Source organism: Petaurus breviceps, unplaced genomic scaffold (genome assembly GCF_028583685.1).
Source record: "Petaurus breviceps papuanus isolate PSGF00001 unplaced genomic scaffold, PetGlider_PUasm1.0 90617, whole genome shotgun sequence".
Lineage (NCBI taxonomy): Eukaryota > Metazoa > Chordata > Mammalia > Diprotodontia > Petauridae > Petaurus > Petaurus breviceps.
In genome coordinates this window covers 2,513,126-2,533,018 of record NW_027187287.1, presented here as the reverse complement: position 1 = coordinate 2,533,018, position 19,893 = coordinate 2,513,126, and positions in this window count along the sequence as shown.

Sequence of the window (19,893 nt, the reverse complement as noted above, 5' to 3'; positions counted from 1 at the left end):
GGGGGGTGAGGAGTTAGGGGACAGGAGAGGAGAAAGGGATGGGATGAGTTGTTTAAGCGCTACTGGAAAGATAGTGAAATTTTAAAAATTAATCATGTAGACAAGATAATGGGGGGGGTAGGGGGATGGAGAGATTACTGGCATGTCTGGATCCTTAGCCTTAGAGAAGAGTCCTGGGTACCTGACAGATGTGCTCCCAACACCATATACAACATTAACAGATACAAAGGTGAACAGTAGTAGCTGGTATTCATATAGCCCCTGAAGGTTTGAGACACTATTTAAAATAGATAAATAGGTTTTATTGATATCTTTTGTTGTTACATTACCTAGATCTCCCCTTGTACCCTTCCATTTTCCCCTTCAGAAAGCTATCCCTTATAACAAAGGATTTTTAAGAAAAAGATGTGGAGGTGTGGCTAGGTGGCACAGTGTATAGAGTACCAGCCCTCAAGTCAGGAGGACCTGAATTTAAATCCCACCTCAGACACTTAATATTTACTAGTCGTGTGACCTTGGGCAAGTCAACCCCAATTGCCCTGCCTTCCTCAAAAAAAAAAAGCCAAAAAAAAAAACCCAAAACAAAACCCAAAAGATGAGGAGAAAAAAGTCAGCAAAACTGATCAATACTTTGAAAAAAAACCCTGACATTGTAGACAATGTTACACACCTGTGGATCCCCCTCCATTATTGACATTTATTTTCTTATATTCTCACAACAACCCTGAGAGGGAGGCATTATTATCCCCATTTTACAGGTGGGGAAAGTGAGACTCAACAAGGTTAAGTGATTTGCTCATGGACCCACAGCTGGTAAATATCTGAGATAGGATATGAACCCAGGAGTATCTACTAATTCCACATTTATGAATCCATTATGCTCTATGTGTTTATAATAATATGCAATCAATTACTCTTACAAGCTAGTAGAGATGACATATAGAAACATAACAAATACAGGGAAAGGGGTGGGACTACGTAAGAGCCAAAGGAGACCTCATAAGGGGATTGTCGGTTGTGTGGCATCTTTGTGACCCCATTTGTGGTTTTCTTGGCAAAGATACTAGAGTGGTTTGCCATTTTCTTCTCTAGCTCATTTGACAGGTGAGGGAACAGAGGCAAACAGGATAAGTGACTTGCCCAAGGTCACATAGCTAGTAAGTATCTGAGGCCAGATTTGAACTCAGGAAGAGTAGTCTTCCTGACTCCAGTCACGGCATTCAACCCACTGTGCCAACCAGTTGCTATAGGAATTGTATGTCCTCCCAAAATTCATAGTGGAACCATGACTCTCCATAACTGGTACATCAGCCTCCTTTGAATGTAACCTGAGATCACCTTAGCATTTTTTTACCTCATGCTGCTGTTTCATAATGTGCTTGTAATAATTATCTAAGACCTCCCCATATCTTTTTTTCATGCAAACTGTTGCCCAGTCAGGCCTCCTCCACATCCTACATGTATGAAACTATTGTTTTTAAAAAAACTAAATATAAGCCCTTACATTTACCCCTATTAAATTTTATCTTGTTGGCCTCAGTCCACTGGTGAAATTATTTTGAATCTTGATTCTTTCATCTAACCTAGCATCTCCTCAGAGCCAATCACACAGGGGCGGCTAGGTGGTGCAGTGAATAGAGCAGCAGCCCTGGGGTCAGGAGGACCTGAGTTCAAATGTGGCCTCAGATACTTGACACACTTACTAGCCATGTGACTTTGGGCAAGTCACTTAACCCCAATTGCCCTCCAAAAAGCAAAAAAAAAAAGAACCAATCACATAGATGATCTCTTCCATCTTATCCCTTTTCTTCCCAAGACCTTCTTTCCATCATTCTTCATGGTTTCACCTGTTACTCCAGTCTTTCCTTCCTACACTTGCCTATGCTCCATTCCCTTCAGATCTAAATAGAAAGAATTTTCTAGTCATCAATCACCCCTCCTCCTTCTGATGTCAAATTCTACCTCTCCCATGAAGCCTACCCTAGTAAATGTGCCCCTGTTCCCAAAGCAGAATTATGGATCCCCTTCTCCTGGTTTGAGGGCAATCCAAATGGATCAGACTTCATCTGTCTTGCTTTGTTAGAACAGAGAGGGGCTAATAAGGGGTGGCCAGGATCACTTTCCCCCCCTCTTCCCCAACCCTTTCCTTCTCTCCTCCTAAAATAGAACCATAGAATATTGTGGCAATAGGAAATAACTAATTATTGATGTGGGAGTCATAGCAGAATCGGCTGTCTGTGTGCAGTCAGAACATCAACGAGTTAAAGGTCAAAATCCCTATCAAATTAGAAGAAAGGATAATGATAAGACAGTAAACATAATGCAGTAGCTTTGACCTGACTTGTTCAACAAGCTGTTGAGCCCAAGCTGACAGCTCCCAAAGACCACCTTTTTATTTTTTTTAACTTTTGTAAAGGGAGGCCAGTGAGTAGGTACAGCATGCTTGGCTGATGCAATCCCCATGTGGTTTGTCCTTCATTCTTGAAGTGGACCATGGCATCAGGGTTATGATGACATTGCAATTGACTTTGATTTGATCGAGGGAGGACTGTGCAAAGTCACCAGCCTCACTTTCTCCTCCAGAGCCATCTGGGTCCATGTAATGGAAATGCAAATTTAAAGATCTTCCCTGCCCCTAGGCTAAAGTGCACCTGAAGCCTGGGAGCTCCCCCCCCCCCCCTTGAAAAACCCAGATGTGGAAACCCAGATGTTGACTGGGTATGGATGTAATGGTTGGACAGTTTGGAAATCTGTCTACTTGATCTGTTTCTGTCTTGATAATTCTGCCTGTATACTTTGAAGTTCGGGGTGCTGACCTTTTTCCCCTGAACAAGGTAAACGATATATGTCTGACTGATTAAAGTAAGCTTGTTAACCCATTTTGGGTTGCTTTCCTTTAACAAAGCAGATCCAAGAACCTGTGTGAGCAGGCACCCTGGGGACACTGGGGTGCTTGCCGCCACAGTCCAGTGGTCAGATATCTATTAGAATGACTGGAGATGGCTTAGGATGCAGTGAAAGACCTTGGCCCTTTTAAGCTAAGATCTTTTGAGGTTCCTACTTTGAGTGAGGCAATGCCCATTCAGTGAATGGGCCTCTTTAAGAAGTAAGTCAAGGGATGGCCCCTTTAATTAAAAAAAAAAATCAAATTGTGAGGGGAAGCCCCTCAGGGTTGCTGGCCCAAAGAGACACAGTTACTATTTACATTCACTCTGAGTCAGGAAGGTGCAAAAAATAACCATTAAGTGGTGCTTGGGCAGAGACCTCTTGTCCAATCCCTGAGATCCAGAGTGAATTGGGTTTAAGGCTTGGTCTTTGAGAAAGAAATGTGCCCAATAAACCCCAAGGTAACCAGGTAGATTTAGGCCACCCAAATGTCCTGGAGTCAGGAGGACCTGAGTTCAAATGTGGCCTCAGACACTTAACACAAAACTAGCTGTGTGATCTTGGGCATGTCACTTAACCCCAATTGCCCTGCCTTTCCCGCCTCCAAAAAGTCCCCCCCCAAAAATTTAGCTTCCTTTGGGCAGAACACCCTCAGGTAATGGGAGGGGAGGGGAGAAGGGGGAAGGGGAGGGAGGGGGAGCTGCACAATTAGAATTGCCCAGTTGGGTCCACATTCAGGCAACTCAGACTACTCACAGGCTGTGGTCTATCCTTCATTCATGAAGAGGACCATGACATCAGGGAGCTGATGATATGATTTGCAATTGACTTTGATTTGAGTGAGGGAGGGCTTTGCTAGAAGAGTCTGGGGAGAGCCCACTTCTGGAAAGTCATGATGATGTATAATGAAAGGACCCTATATACCTAGATTTGGACCTGTGTAACTGCTTACAGTATATTAACCACATAGCCAAGGGGAGTCGTTTTGATTGTCCTTGGACCTCAAACTGGGGCACCTTTAAAAAAAAAAAAAAGGTACTAATCAGTCAACGTCTCTGGTTCTTGCTCTTTTTTTTTTTTGCCGTTTTTTGGAGGGCAATTGGGGTTAAGTGACTTGCCCAAGGTCACATGGCTAGTTTTTGTGTTAAGTGTCTGAGGCTGGATTTGAACTCAGTTCCTACTGACTCCAGGGCCAGTGCTCTATTCACTGTGCCACCTAGCCACCCTGGTTCTTGCTCTTTTCCTACTATTTGAGGAGAGAGATACATCTCTGCTTGAGAAAAGCCTTCTGCTCCTCCCCATCTGAATCCGACCCATGGTCTGTGAATATAGGTTTCTGTTCTCTTCCACTTTGCATTCTCTTTCTTGTTTTAAAGGAAAGAGTACTGAAGACAACCATAACCCTGTGAACTTTGAAAAGTTAGAATGGTGAGCTACAGAGGTCCTTGCTGGTTTTGCAGTCAGCCAGTCCATCAGCAATGACATTCAGAACCCAACCCAACATCTTAGGAATGACCTGAGGGATATGTATGTACCAGTAGTAGCTGACATGAAGATGTATCTAGAATCTGGACCACATTTGGAAGTGAAGTTGGTAGGATGAATGCTATATAGAAACTGCTGTAAGGTTGAACCCACTCTCCCCAGAGACTGAGGCAATATAGGGGAAAGTGTGTACCCAAGTTGTTAGGGGAAAATATTTGTACTTCTCTTCTTACTATATCATCACAGTAAAGAAATCTTTGCAAAAGCACATTGATGTTATTTGGTTAAATGGAACTTTAAGGGACACACATGAGGCCAATTTCTCTTTTGGACAAACTCTAGGCACATGGGAATCTCAGCATGTTTTTTCTGTTGTCATTGGAAATAGGCTGCAGACTACCTGTGCTCATGTATGTCTTTCTACTGCCCATTGGGTTACCCCACAACTTTGTTTCTTGCAGAGATTGTGGTCCAGTGCTATAACAGACATACAGCAGAATTAGTGTATACCAAAAAAAAATGACTTTCATTGATTAGGGAAAGGCTGGACAAATTGTGGTACATGAAGGTAATGTAATATTACTAGACTATTAGAAATTATGGTAATGATAAAACTGTGAGTTGTCTAGGACATATATGTTCTCTAAGTGTGCACCTCTTTACTAGTGTACTTACTCTACTTGTGCTTATTCTACCTCCTGACACCACAGTTATGGGAAAGTGTGCCCCAAGTTATGGGGGAAATTATTTTTCTATTTTTCTTACAATGTCATCTCAGTAAATGCCTATCTTTGTTTTGAGCTAATTGTATCTACTGACTGACTATCAAAGGTAAGCATACCAATGGGGGTTTGTAAGCTACAGTTTTAGGAATGTAGATCCACAGAGTATCTTGCACCTAGGGCAGTCATCCCCCTGAGCCACCCAACCTAGGAGTGAGAGTTGGGGGGAGCTAGCTCCTGTAAGATATTCTAGGATTCCTAGTGTAAGTGCAGGGGAGGTGTGATACTTTTGCCTCTGCCTCTATCTTTGTCTCATGGTTTCCCTCAGGAGGATAGAAAGATATGACCCCATTCTTGCTCTGGAGCATAGGTTCCCAAAGTGGGCAATACAATTCCCTGGGGGGCACTAGAATGATCCAGGGGGGAAGTAGTATCCTTAGGTATAATTGGAGGGGGGATTGAATTAAAATAAGGGGATGGTGGAAGCATAAGGAAAGAAGAGAAGAAAATTTTGAAAAACTGTTCATACATGTTTTATCTGTTGTGTAACAGAGTTTAAGTCATAGTGATTACATTATTTTCCAAATAAACACACAAAAAGGCAAATTATAAAAGTGGTCAAGTCTACTGACAGGTCTTAACAAGCAAGTGTTGGCAGGGAAGCTTTTTGAGCACTGTTGGGAAGTCCAGCACACATTGGCAGGAATATGTGCATGTAATGACTTGTTTACAATATGATACTATATGGTTACATGAGGTAATATTGTGTCATCAAATTTCAATGCAGGAAAAACCCACAAATTTATAATAATATTAAATTTAAGATGTGTCATTTTAAAAAATATATTTTTTTAAATGATTGTTATAGGAATGTAAATTTTTAAGATCTTCCCTGCCCCTAGGTTAAGTGCACCTGGAGCCTGTGATGGGAGGCTTGTTTTTCAGGGATGCCCACACCTTGGTGCTTTGTGATTGGGCAGTGGGCCAAGAGGGTTGTTACATTCTCTGACCCAGGAGAAGGCCATATAATCCCCGATGCGAGACTTTGTTTTGAGGTTCACTTTGAGAAGTGTTGTGTGATTTGACCAGATGAGACTCTGGGCAGCTGTTGAGAGCCCCCCAGCTTTGAAAAACCCAGATGTTGATGCTTCCCTCTCTGGTAACTGTGATTTGGTATGGATGTAATGGTTGGACAGTTTAGAGGTCTGTCTGCTTGATCTGTTTCTCTGTCTTGATAATTCTGTCTGTATACTCTGAAGTTCAGGGTGCTGACCTTTTCCCCCTGAACTAGGTAAATGATATATGTTTGATTGATTAAAGTAAGCTTGTTAACCCATTTTGAGTTGCTTTCCTTTAGAAAAGCAGATCTAAGAACCTGTGTTGGCAGACACCCTGGGGATGCTGGGGTGCTTGCTGCTACAATGATGCAAATTTTTTAAAAAAATCATTAAAGGGTTAAAGAAAGTAGATGTCCAGGGGGGCACTGAGTAATTTTTTAAAAAGAGGGTGATAGGCCAAATAAGTTTGTGAACTCCTGCTCTGGAGCCATCCATGTACTATTAATACCAAGATTCTCTCCATTTTGAGTAGGAATAGCAACAATCTCTTATCTCACAGATGAATGGATGTAGGCCTAGGGAATACAGGAAAAGGCAGGGGGGAGGACACTATGACCCCACTGATTACAAACACCGGTACACACAAACTTCTTAGGTCCTTTAAACCCAGAACAATGTTAATGAGCCCTTTGAATTTCAGATACAGCAGAATCTTTAAAGATCTATTGTATCCTGGGGATCCAGCCCTTAGTAGGACTAAACTTAGGGATCTCTTCCCCCACCTCCACCCTGCCTAGCTCTGGGCACTGGGGAGAAGGCAGATTTTCCTATCCTAAAGAGCCATTTAGGGGTCTCCTCTGTCTCAGCTGAGGACTTTGCTCTCTATCTCAGAATCTGTTTATATCTTATGAATTCAGTTATGTAAATGGAATTGTCATTGTTAGGAGGAGGGCAGAATGAAATATGTATGTCTGGTTCAGTTTCTTTCCCTTCCTTTCTTTCTCCCTTTCCTCTTTCCTTCTTTCCTCTCCTCCCTCATACTCTCTCTTCCTCAGTCCACATATATATTACCCTTTGCTCCCCTTCTCTCCCTTTATGTCTCTTTACTTCTCTACCTATCATTTTCTCCCCTCCTCTCCATTCTTTTTTCCATTTCTCTTTCTCTCCCCATCCCTCTTTTTCATTTTACTCCTCATTTTAACCTTCACTTCCCAAAATTCTGGATTTCCCCAGTCTCAATGTATGTGTGTATGTGTATACATATATATGCATATACATATATGTATGTGTATGTATATATACATATGCGTATGTGTAATTTTTTTTTTACTCTCCTAAGAAAATTAAAGTCACAGACCCTGAGGCTCCTTCTTCTCCACTTCCCTTTATCTAAAAAACTCCTTGACATTATTCTCCAATCTCTGCTGCTTTCCTTCAGTCTTTGACAGTGAGAGGACCTTTCTTCTTGGCAAGGCCAACCCTTCTACTATACCATTGATCCCATCCTCTCATCTTCTCCAGCAGATTTACACCCAATGACACTCCCCCTACCTCTAATCTTCAATCATAATAGGTTCTTTCCTACTGCCTTCAAACATGCTAGTCTCCCTGTCTTAAAAAAAAAAAACTTTCACTAGACCCTATTGTCCACTAAAGCTATCTATATCTCTCTTCTCTTTCTCAGCCCAACTCTTAGAGAAAGTTTTCCACATCCACTATCTCTATGTCCCCTCTCTCATTAAGACTTCAAGTCTTTGCAATTGAAACTGCTCCCTCCAAAGTTACCAATGATTTCTTTCTTTCTTTCTTTCTTTCTTTCTTTCTTTCTTTCTTTCTTTCTTTCTTTCAGCAGTCAGGGTTAATTGACTTGCCCAGGGTCACACAGCTAGTAAGTGTCTGAAGCCAGATTTGAACTCAGGTCCTCCTGACTCCAGGGCTGGTGTTCTATCCACTGCACCGCTTAGCTGCCCCCCATTGATCTCTTAATTACCAAATATGATGGCCCTTTCTCAGTTCTCATCTGTCCTGACACTTCTGCTGCATTTGATGCTGTCATTCACCCTCTCCTCCTGGATACTCTCACTTCTCTTCTGCTTCTCCTACTGCTTTTCTGACTGTTCCTTCTCAATCTTTTTTTATGGCTCAATATACATGTCACCTTTGTCATTCTTTCTGTTCTCCAAGGTTTTGTTCCGGGTTCTCTTCTCTCTCTGTACTCTTCCCTGAAGACCTCCTCAGTTACAAAAATTTAATAATCATCTCTATGAAGATAATTCACAGATAGTGATATGGTGGTAAATGTTTAACAACTGGTTGTCAAGAAAGAAAGAAAGAAAGAAAGAAAGAAAGAAAGAAAGAAAGAAAGAAAGAAAGAAAGAAAGAAAGAAAGAAAGAAAGAAAGAAAGAAAGAAAGAAAGAAAGAAAGGAAGGAAGGAAGGAAGGAAGGAAGGAAGAAAGAAAGAAAGAAAGAAAGAAAGAAAGAAAGAAAGAAAGAAAGAAAGAAAGAAAGAAGAAAGGAAGGAAGGAAGGAAAGAAAGAAAGAAAGGAAGGAAGGAAGGAAGGAAGGAAGGAAGGAAGGAAGGAAGGAAGGAAGAAAAAGAGAGAAAGAAAGAACTGCATGCAAGATTTAATCTACATTATTAACATTTTCTCCATCATTTTCTTAAATCTAGACACTCAACAAAACAATAAACCAACCCTCCACTTATAGTATTTGACTATTTCTAAGGTGTAAATGCTCTTGCTGGAAATTTTAAAAATTAGCTCTCAAGAGCTGGTAGGAGCTGGCTCCAGTACACCCCTGCTCACACATGTATAGATCCAGTCTCAGTCTCTCTCCTGAGCTCCAATTCCACATTACCAATTGCCCACTGAACATTTCAAACTAGATCTCCCAGACACATTTCAGACTTAACCTGTCCAATGGGGCAGGCAAACTAACCTAGCTGAAGCAAGAAGATATCCTATGGGAGAGATAGGAGGAAGGACCAGATGGGTCAAGCCACTGTCACCACCTTGACTATCACTTCCCCACAAACCCTGATGGAGATAGCCCAGGGCCCAGAGCCCAAGAGTGCCAGGAACAGCAGTGCTCTCCAATTCACCTGCCCTATAACCATCATAAAGGGGAGCAACTCTTATGAAGATATGACCTGGCAATTACTTCTCCAGATATTATAGCCCCTGTCTCAGTAGCTGAAGACCTGGAAAAGAAAGTTCTCACCACCAAATCCCTGGCACTTATAAATAGTTAAACATCAATTTGAACAATAGAAATTATATTAAATAAGTTGATTGGTTCCATATACTATTTCATATAAAAATACTCTTTTTTGTGCTCTGATGTATATGTGGAAATCCGCTTTTGTGGAGAGTTTTAGTTAAAAAAAATAAATTAAAAGAAAAATAACATCAAAGAAGAAATATTCAGAGAAAAGTGATAAATAGAAGTATGCATAAAATAATTTTATACATGTACACCTATTTGTGTCTAATGGCAACCATCTCTAGGACTGGGTAGGAAGGGAAGAAAGAAATTTACATGATAACTTTTTTGTATATCTGGAGGGAATAGCAAGTTTTACATGGTAGATTTGCAGTTTCATGTGCTATCATCTTTTTTATTGCACTGTTATGGAAATGCTTGTTTTGTTCCATAAATTGAAAATAAAATAAATTTTTAAAAGAGAAGGAGGAGAAGAAGGAGAAGCAGCAGCAGCCGCAGCATTAACATCTGATTTACCATCTCAGGTCCACAGAGCCTCTCCCTCTGATTTGCAGCTGAAACCTCCTATATGAATCTCCTCCCATTAGAATGTAAGATCCTTGAAAGCAGGTACTCTCTTCCTTTACTTTTTTTCCCCTCTATAGAGCATAGAGCTTTATACATAGAAAGCATTTAATAAGTGTTTTTTCATTCATTCATCCTCTACCCACCAAATCCTATCACTTTTCCAAACTTCTCTGTTCTGTCAAAGGCACCACCTTCTTCCAGTCTCTCAGGTTTGTGACCAATCATTCTCAGCTTCTCATTCTTCCTTACCCATATAGCCAATCTATTGCCAAACCTTGCTGTTTCTACCTCCACAATTTCTCTCAATCAGATCCCTTCTCTGTACTCATGTAGCCACCACCCTAGTTCAGACCCTCATCCCCCTCACCTAGAATATTGCAATGGCTTCCTAGTTTGTCTTCTTGTCTTAAGTTTCTCCCCACTCCAATCCATCTTTCACAAAGCTGCCAAAATTATTTTCCTTAAGCACAGATCTGGGTAGGTTACTCCTCGCTCAATAAATTTCAATGGCTTGCTATTGCTTCTATTATAATATGTAAACACCTCTGTTTAACTTTTAAATCTCTTTACAATCTGCCCCCAACCTATATTCCCAGTCTCACTGATCCATTACTTCTCTCTCCTCACCTGTAAGAAAAGAGAAATGAACTAACTAGCCTTTAATAGCCCTTCTAGCTCTCAAGGGTCTTTTTCTATAGTTTTGTGTTTCAGTCTAATCAACAAATATTTATTAAGTACCTATTATGCTAAAGCCCTGTGCTAGACTATAGAGGTATAAAGGCAAAGCAAAACAGTCTTACATTCTGCTGAAGAGATAGGACTTGATGGCTCTATGCTTCTGTGATTAGAGGAAACAGGAAGCTGGTTGTTGCAGTGGGAGACAATATTAGAGGTAGGAAGAATCAAGGGTGGAAAGTGATTAGAACACCTGGCAGGCAGATATATCTAGGCAGATTTGATATATTCCTGTGCTTGCTTGCCCACAGGATTCCAGGAAGAAAATCCGTAGCAGGGTTTATAAAGAATCCTATTAACAGAATATGAAGTAAACATTATACATTCTGTCACTCTATTTCTTTTTATTGGGTTGTTTAATCCATTCACATTTAAAGTAATGCTTGTGTTCTCCTCCATTTTTTTTATTTTAGTTTTGCTTTAAAAAAAAAAAAACTCCTTCCTCTTTTAAGTCAGCACTTTGTCCCTGGATTAGTTGTATTTAAACTACTTTGGCGCTAATCTATTTCCACAGGCTTTCTTCTCCCCCACTACGACTTACCTACTCTTTCTTGGACTTTACTTAAATTGTTTTTTTTCTTTATTTAATAATCTATTTCTCCCCCTCTTTTGTGCCTTTTATTTTCCCACTCAAGTAAGTGGTAACTTCAGAATTTCCCCTCCAATTTCTTATTCTTATTAATTTTCTCTTTCCTTTTAAAAAAATTCCCTTAAAAATTCTGAACTTAACAAACACCAAATAAAATGAGCATTTCCATATCCATAGTAGAACAGAAAATGAGAATTGTAAATGAAAATGTGAATCTCTATTATGTACAATTCCTTTTCTTTTCAATTATGTCATAAATTCAACATATACCTCTCAAAGCTGTTCTACTTGTCTGTTTTTGTCTTTCCTTCTATTATTTTCAGTAGATTAAAAAACTACTTCAGTGATGCTCTGTTTTTTAGCACCCCTCCTAGCTCTCAAGGATCTTTTTCTACAGTTTTAGGTTTCAGTCCACTCTATAGATTTTTTAAAAAATGCTTTAGTGATGCTCTTTTTTTTAATAGCCCTCCTAGCTCTCAAGGATCTTTTTCTTGTCTAAATTGTCTAAAAGATAATTGTCTTTTCTTTTCTTTTTTTATTTTTGAGGGGGGGAAGACAACATAGCCCTCTTTCCCTCCCATCCTCCCAAAATTGAAAAAAGAAAAGAAAAAGAAAACTCTTATAGCAAATGTATTTGTATAGTCAAGCAAAAAGAATTCTCATATTTTCCTTGACTAAAAATGCATGTTTTATTTTGCATTTTAAGTCTTCACCTCTGGAATGGTAGGTGAATAGATGCTTCCTCATCTATCCTCTTCCATAGTAGTTGCTGGTTACACTGTGGCTCAGAGTTAAGTCTTTCAAAGTTATTGCACTTTTTTCTAGGTTTTCCTTTGTTAGTCTCTTCATTATTTCTCTTCCCTTTCAGTTTATTCTGAATTTTTCTGGTTTATGGTTTATACCTTGATTTATTCCTTCTTTATTCTCTCTATGTCCCTCATGGGGGTTAAGCCTTCCAAAGCTCCGGGTCTGAGCTCCTCCTTAACCAATTTCTTTATCTCCTTTGGAGATGTTAGCCCATCTTTCTTTTGTGCTGTGCCACCCTCTTCACTCAGTTCTCGAGTGAAGCAATACCTGGAGTGGGATGATGCTGCTGCACTCATCCCTCTCACCTTCTTCCCCTCTTTCCAGAGGTGAAGGACTATTGATGTGGAACACTGTATATATTGTTATTCCTGATTTATTCCTGATTTCTTTGCTGATTAATTTTTGCCAAACTGTTTTCTTTCCTTTTTTCACTCTTTGTTCCAAGGAATGACTCATTGAAAAGGAAGAAGATACATATGTGGAAAAGATGGTGATGTAGAAGCAAAATATATCAATAAAAATAAGATTTATTTTAAAAGTCTGTGCAATTGAATTGACCTGAAGAATTGAATTGAGTCAAACAAACTTGTCCTCACCTCTCTACCATGCCAAAATATCCACTTTTATGCAGGCAGGATTTTCTGACCTTTACTCTGTGACCTATGACTGCTGAATAGCTTTTAGGCCAAGATACACAGATCTCAGACCTTGTGAAAAGCAAAGGGGAATGTGTCCACGAGACTCAGGCACAGCCATTTGTCAGAGTAGGTCATTTATGAGAGCAGATCATAGACTTAGAATGTTACAATTAGAAGATTCCTTAGAAGTCATTGAGTTCAACCTTATTTTACAGCTGAGGACACTGAGACTCAGAGAGGTTAATTGGCTTACGGTGTCTCACATGAAGTTGGTGAGAGGGCACTGTGATCTTCTCCCAGCCATTTCCAGATAGCTCCATTCTCTTGCCTGGTTCCATTCCACATCCTGGAGAGGGACCAGTGATGCAGAAGGAAGGGAGATCCCAAAGATGCATTGGAAGGCTATTAATCAACAGTAGCCAGAGAAAGGGAGCAAGGATGGGTAGTAGAAGAGGGAGGGGTAGAGTATGAAGCATCTCCATGACCTGGCAACCAAAAACTCCTCTTTGCTTTGAATCAGGTATGACAAAAGAGGAAAGTAACCTTAGAAACTGGTGAAATAAAAGGTGCAATGGAGGGGTTTTATTTCCAGGAGGGTCCAGGGTGGAGAGAAAGCTAGACCAGGGATGGGGAATGTGGTTCTCTACATCCCCAGCATGGTCCTTTGACTGAATCCAAACTTTCCAGAACAAATTCCCTGCTAGACTTAGAACCAGAAGACCTGGCTCTGCCAGTGACAAACCCTAGGCTTGTCTTGTCACTTATCTGAGCCTCAGTTTCTCCCTTTGTAAGTGAAAATAGTAATATCTGCGTACTTCACCTCGACAAAATGGAATTAATGATGCTTGCATCATCAGGTCCTATCCCAGATCAGTTTCTTATCAGCTGTGTGACCTTGGACAAAGCATTTAACTTGTCTGGGTCTCAGTATCCTTATCTGTAAAATAAGGACCTCTAAAGATCTCTTCTATCATGATCCTTCAGTGAAAATGGAGTTAATAATAATGTATATATAATAATAATAATCCTATTTTCCTTTCTAAAGTCTTGTGAGAGGTAAATGAAACAAGACCCTAGAAAGTTGAAAATCTTAAAGGACTGGATAAGTGTGATTACTTGTAATTGTGATCATGAGACCTTTGGTCACTTGAAGTCGAATGCAGTATGGAAAGGGTTAAAAAGACAGCTGGAGGAGGGAGCAGGTCGGTAAGGGAGAGAGGTTTTAAGACAAATTTTGCCTCTTTCCTAATTGTACTTGGGGCCAGCCCTGTACTCTGGACACGGTTTCCCCAAGTCAAAGAAGCGGTTCCTTTTCCCAGATATCCAGCAGTTTATGCCCACCCACTGGCCATCCTGTCCGCCTCACCATCATCCGACTGAAACGCTAATCCCTCTGCTTCTATCCCACCCCCACCCCATTCGTTTTCCATCACCTCTGTTTGAGCTATGGTATGGTCAGCAGGGGTTCATAATTACTCCTCGTCATTCATTAGCAGTGACTAGTGATTAGTAAGGGGTTAGCTTCTTCCAGAATTTCAAACAGCAAATCAGGCCGGACCCCCTGGGAAGAGCTAATGATCAGAGAACCGGGGTAGGAAGATGGCCCCGGAGGGGGTGATTGAATGAATGATTAATAATCCCCCAAACATATCATTCTTCCTCTCAGGCGCTCTCGCACCCACATTGCCATCACCCCTGGCTCTGCGTAGGGGAACAACTTAAGTGTTTGCTCACTGAGACTCGGGGGATCTGACAGCAGAGGGTCTGGAACTGGGGTCTCGGACTTCAGGAGCGGCCAGGCGGGTGACGCTATCCGGGTGGAGTAGGGGGGAGGCGGCCCCTGGGGACGTCTCCTCCTCCTCCTCCCCCTCCTTCTGCAGCCACTGCCACCGCTGCAGCCACCGGTTGTCGCGGTCTGGAAAGTTTGTGCTGAGCGCCAGGGAGTCGGGAGCAGGGATCCCGAAGCCCGATCTCGAGGTTGGGTGGCCGGGAAAGCTGAGATCCAGCCCCAGCCCTAGGACAACGGGGAAGAGGAGCAGGAGCGCGACCCTCCGGAGTCGGGAGGCTCAAGGTAAGCACCTGCTGGCGGCTGGTAGGGTGAGCCGGGGAGAGGGGCAAAGAGGGGGCGGCCGCTCAGCCAAGGTGTGTGTGTGTGTGGGGGGGGGGGGGGCTCAGCCAAGGTGAGGGGGGGGGCAGCCGCTCAGCCAAGGTGGGGAGCAGAGACAGGGGCGAAGGGGGAGGAGAGGAGAGGAGCAGAGGAGGGGAGAGAGGGAAGAGACAACACTAAGAGACAGTGGAGGGAGGTAGAGAAGACAGGAGAAGGAATGGACATGGAAAGGGAGAGAAGAGCAGAGGGAAGATGGAGAGGAGAATAGAGAAGGGAGAGGATAATAAGGAAGAGAAGTGAGAAGAAAGGGAAATAAAGCTAGAAAGAGAAAGGGGAAGGGGAAGGGGAAAGAAGGGAGTGGTAGCGGGGACAGTGGGTAGAAGAGACAGAGAGATTAAGGTGGGGACGAAAGCAGTAAAGGAGGTGGAGGGGTCCGCTAGTGAGGATATGTCTGCCCACGCGGGACTCCTAGTCAATATTTTTCCATTCCAACCATTTTCTTTTTAAGTCCCAAGGTTGAGGTTGTCTCTCCCCCAAAATCTGAGGGGCATTCAGGCTGACCTCTTCAACTAGTTCCATATTATATTTTTTAATTAGCTCCAGCCCCCAAATCTCCCCTGGGAATAATGGTACCCTCTTAACTCTTGCCAAGACTGGGGGAGATAATGCTGTTAGCTTTCTGGGAATCTGGGGGGCTTCTCCAAGAGCCTTGTCTCCCCTTCTGTCCCTTGTTTTCCTGGGACTTTTTTTTATCTTTTTTCTTGGAGGTTGCTGCCTGATCTGGGGGTGGACGATAAGTGGGGAGGGGGAAACTGCAAATAGCCACTATTTTCTTCTTCTAAGAACAACTACACCCTAGTACCTCACAGTCCCAGTTCTAGGCCTTTGCCCATTTTTGCCTGACTCACCCTCATACACATACATGTTTACACACACAGAGACACACACACTCAGAAAACACTATTTTAAAACACCATCTGGTCTTTCCTCCTACTCATACCCCATTCACACCCATATACACACACAGAGGTTTTTGCCCTAATAACTTCAGTGCCTAGAACCCTCCTTTCCTCTGTCCATCCCCAAAGGTAGTGAGGTGGGGGTGCACAGACCCCAATAGTAAATCTCTCCCTTCCTTTCCATCATCGGATCCAAGGACCTGAGGTAGACTCCACTGGGCCCCCCTCCCATTTATGAAGTGAGTGTGTGTGTGGGGGGGAAGCTTGGTTAGGGGCAGCCACTTGAGTTGCTGGGAGCCAGATGTCATTTTGCCCCCAGAGAAAAAGGTCATTGCCCTCTGCCATCATGGAGCCTTTCCATAACCCTGTGGGAGGGAAAGGTGACATCAAGTCTCCTTAGGCAAAATTTTCCTTTCCTTGAGTTGTATTTCGGCTCTGACCCTGAGTGCCCAGGTTTCTCCACTCTGGGGGACTATCTAACCTGAAGCAAACCTCTCTTCTAGAGGGAAGGGAGACCAGCCCAGGGTGGGAGTCATACCCCAGTGCCCTAGCTTCCCCAAAGCCCTTATTTGGAACCTTCTGTAGGCTCCAGGAATCTAGTTGTGTCAACACTGCATGAGACTGTGTTCTGGTGCCCTCGCGGCTATGACCTTCTGCTGCCTGCTGGGTTTCACACAAACACCCCCTGCACACACATACACCCCTTGAACTTCATCTTCCCTTCTAGGAACCCTTGGAAAGGACTCTGGGTGCCTACGTGGGGTGGGAAACTTCTAATTCTTATTTTCTACCTTCCCAGATCCATGTTATACTTCTGCCTCCTGTATCCCACTCCTGCTGTCCTCCATGGTTCCCTCCCTCTAGCCCCCCTCCCCCAGTCACCTTGAAGGTCTTGCTGCTGCTGTTCCCAGTCTCCTGGAGCATCCTTTGGAGAAATCAGTGTGATAGCCCCTCTGAGCTCTGATACCTTATTACCTTAGTTCAGCAGGGCCTGAGCACCCAGTGGGAGGCCTGGGCACTGGCCAGCCCAGAGAGACTGTAGGAGCAACCATGCATGAACCTGCTCAGCCAAGCATGGACACGGGCGTGTGCATGCAACTGTGTGTAGGGGGTGTGAGTGTGAAAAGCTGGGCACGTGGCCAATCACACATATGCTTGTGACTGGTGCCTCTTCTGTACTCAGAATCAGGTGGGCATGAAAATGCACTGAAGGTATCCTTCCTCTTGCCTTCCTTGGTTTTTTCTTGGCCCAGTCCTTAAAGGCTAGTGCTTGGAGGGATCCTCAGGAAGCTAGATGCACAGTGGCTAGAGCACTGGGCTGGGAATCAGGAAAATGAATCTTCCTGAGTTCAAATCTGACTTAAGACACTTACTAGGTGTGTGATCCTGGGCAAGTCAATTAACCTGATTGCCTCAGTTCCTCATCTGCAAAATGAGCTGGAGAAGGAAGTGGTAAACCACTCCTATATCTCTGCCAAGAAAACCCTAAATGGGATCATGAAGAGTCAGAGGTGACTGAAACCACTGAACAATAAAAAGCAGTGGCCACTATTCTCTCCTTCATGCCACTACATCCTGGCCCTCTAGGTTCTTCTTTGCCTAATTCACTCCCATACACAAATACATGCATACATTCAAAGGTGCTTTGGCACTCTTAATAAATGGCTAGGGAAACAAAGACAAAAAATGAAAAAACTGTACATTCGAAAAAGATATATATATATATTTTTTGAGCACCATCTAGCATTCTTTACCACACATGCCCCCTCCCATTTTTTTGTCCTAATGATACCCTCAATGCCTGACACCTTTCTTTTTTTTCTGTTTTGCCAGTGTGGATCTCTGTATCCTTCTTGTGTGCAGCCCACCAAGGTTGACCATGAGCTACCTTATAACCCTCAAATGTCCTGAGCCTCCATCCCAAAAGTTATTTTTTATTTTGTTTGTTGGTTCATCAATTTATTTATTTATTTTTAAGATGATGCATAAACTTTAATTTAACTATTGATACTCTAAAAATGAAGTGGTTTTTTTAAATTAGAATTTATTTATTTTTAGTTTTCAACATTCATTTCCACAAGATTTTGAGTCCCAAATTTTCTCCCCATCTCTCTCCTACCCCCTCCAGAATGGCAAGTATATTAATTACCCCTTCCCTCAGTCTGCCCTGTCTTGTATCCCCCCATATCCACACCTTACTTTCTTAAAGGGCAAGATGGATTTCTATACCCCACTGCCTATATATCTTATTTCCTGGTTGCATGTAAAAAACAATTTTTTACCATTTGTTTTTAAAATTTTGAGTTTCAGATTCTCTCCCTTCTTCCCCACCCCCACTGAGAAGACAAGCAATTCAATATAGGTTATACATGTGTAGTTATGGAAAACATTTCCATAGTAGTCATATTATGAAAGACTAACTATATTTCCCTCCATCCTATCCTGCCCCCCATTTATTTTATTTTCTCCTTTGACCCTGTCCCTTTTCAAGTGTTTGTTTCTGACTACTTCCTCCCCCAATCTGCCCTCCCTTCTATCATCCCCCCTCTTTTATCCCCTTCCTCCTATTTTCCTGTAGGGTAAGATACCCAACTTAGTGTGTATGTTATTCTCCTTAAGCCAAATCCAATGAGAGTAAGGTTGACTCATTCCCTTTCACCTCCCCCCTCTTCTTCTCCATTGTAAGAGTTCTTTTCTTGCCTCTTTCATGTGAGATAATTTACCCTATTCTAACTCTCCCTTTTTCCTTTTCCTAACATATTCCTCTCTCACCTTTTAATTTTATTTTTTAGATATCATCCCTTCATATTCAATTCACCTGTGCCCTCTGTCTATGTATACATATGCATACATATACATACATGTATACACATATGTATACATGTATATGTTCCCTTCAACTATCCTAATACTGAGCAAAGCCTCATGAGTTACAAATATCATTTTTCCATGTAGGAATGTAAACAGTTCAACTTTAATAAGTCCTTATGATTTCTCTTTCCTGTTTACCTTTTCATGCTTCTCTTGCTTCTCATATTTGAAAGTCAAATTTTCTGTTCAACTCTGGTCTTTTCATAAAGAATGCTTGAAAGTCCTCTATTTCATTGAATGTCCATATTTTCCCCCAATTTATTTATTTTTATAAGCATTTATTATCATTCTCTCTCACTGCCTCTTCAATTGAATAATTAAAAAAATAACTCTCATGATAAATATGCACATTCCAACAAAGCAAATGCTCCCAAGCTGACTTTGTCCCAAAATGTATGTCTTATTATGAATTTTAAGTCTATCACTTCTCTGGTAGGAGGTGGGTAATGTTTCATCTTTAGGCCTCTGAACTCATGGGTTATCATTACACTGATTAGAGTTCTAAGATCTTTCACAGTTGTTTTTCTCAATAGTGTTTTTATCATTATATAAATGATAGTTCTGCCTATTTCACCCTGTACCAGTCCATTAGAGGTCTATAAATAGTATCTTCCCAAACTGTCCATTTCCTAATTTCTCACAACAGGAGTATATTTATTCCATTACATTCATATCCCACAGTTTGTTTAGCCATTCCCCAATAGGTGGTCAAATTAGTTTCCAATTTTGGCTACTATGAAAAGAATTGCTGTATTATACATGCTGGTCCTTTTTCTCCTTTTTTGATTTCTTTAGGGTATAGACTTAGGAGTGGCATAGTTGGGTCAAGGGGTATATAGTTGAATAACTTTGGAGGTGTAGTTCCAAATTGCTTTCCAGAATGGCTGGACTAGTTCACAGCTCCAACAGCATACAAATGTATAGCCCCTCCAACATTTGTCATTATCCCCTTTTGTCATCTTTGCAAATCTTATGGATAGGAGGTAGAAACTCAGAATTGCCTTGGTTTTCATATCTCTAATTATTAGTGGTTTGGAACATTTTTAATATGGTATTGATAGCTTAGATTTATTGTTTTGAAAATAGCCTATTTCTTTTGGTCATTTATCTATTGGGGAAGGGCTCTTAGTCTTTTTTTTTCTTTTTTTGGAAAGGGAAGGGCAGGGCAATTGGGGTTAAGTGACTTGCCCAAGGTCACATGGCTAGTAAGTGTGTCAAGTGTCTGAGGCTGAATTTGAACTCA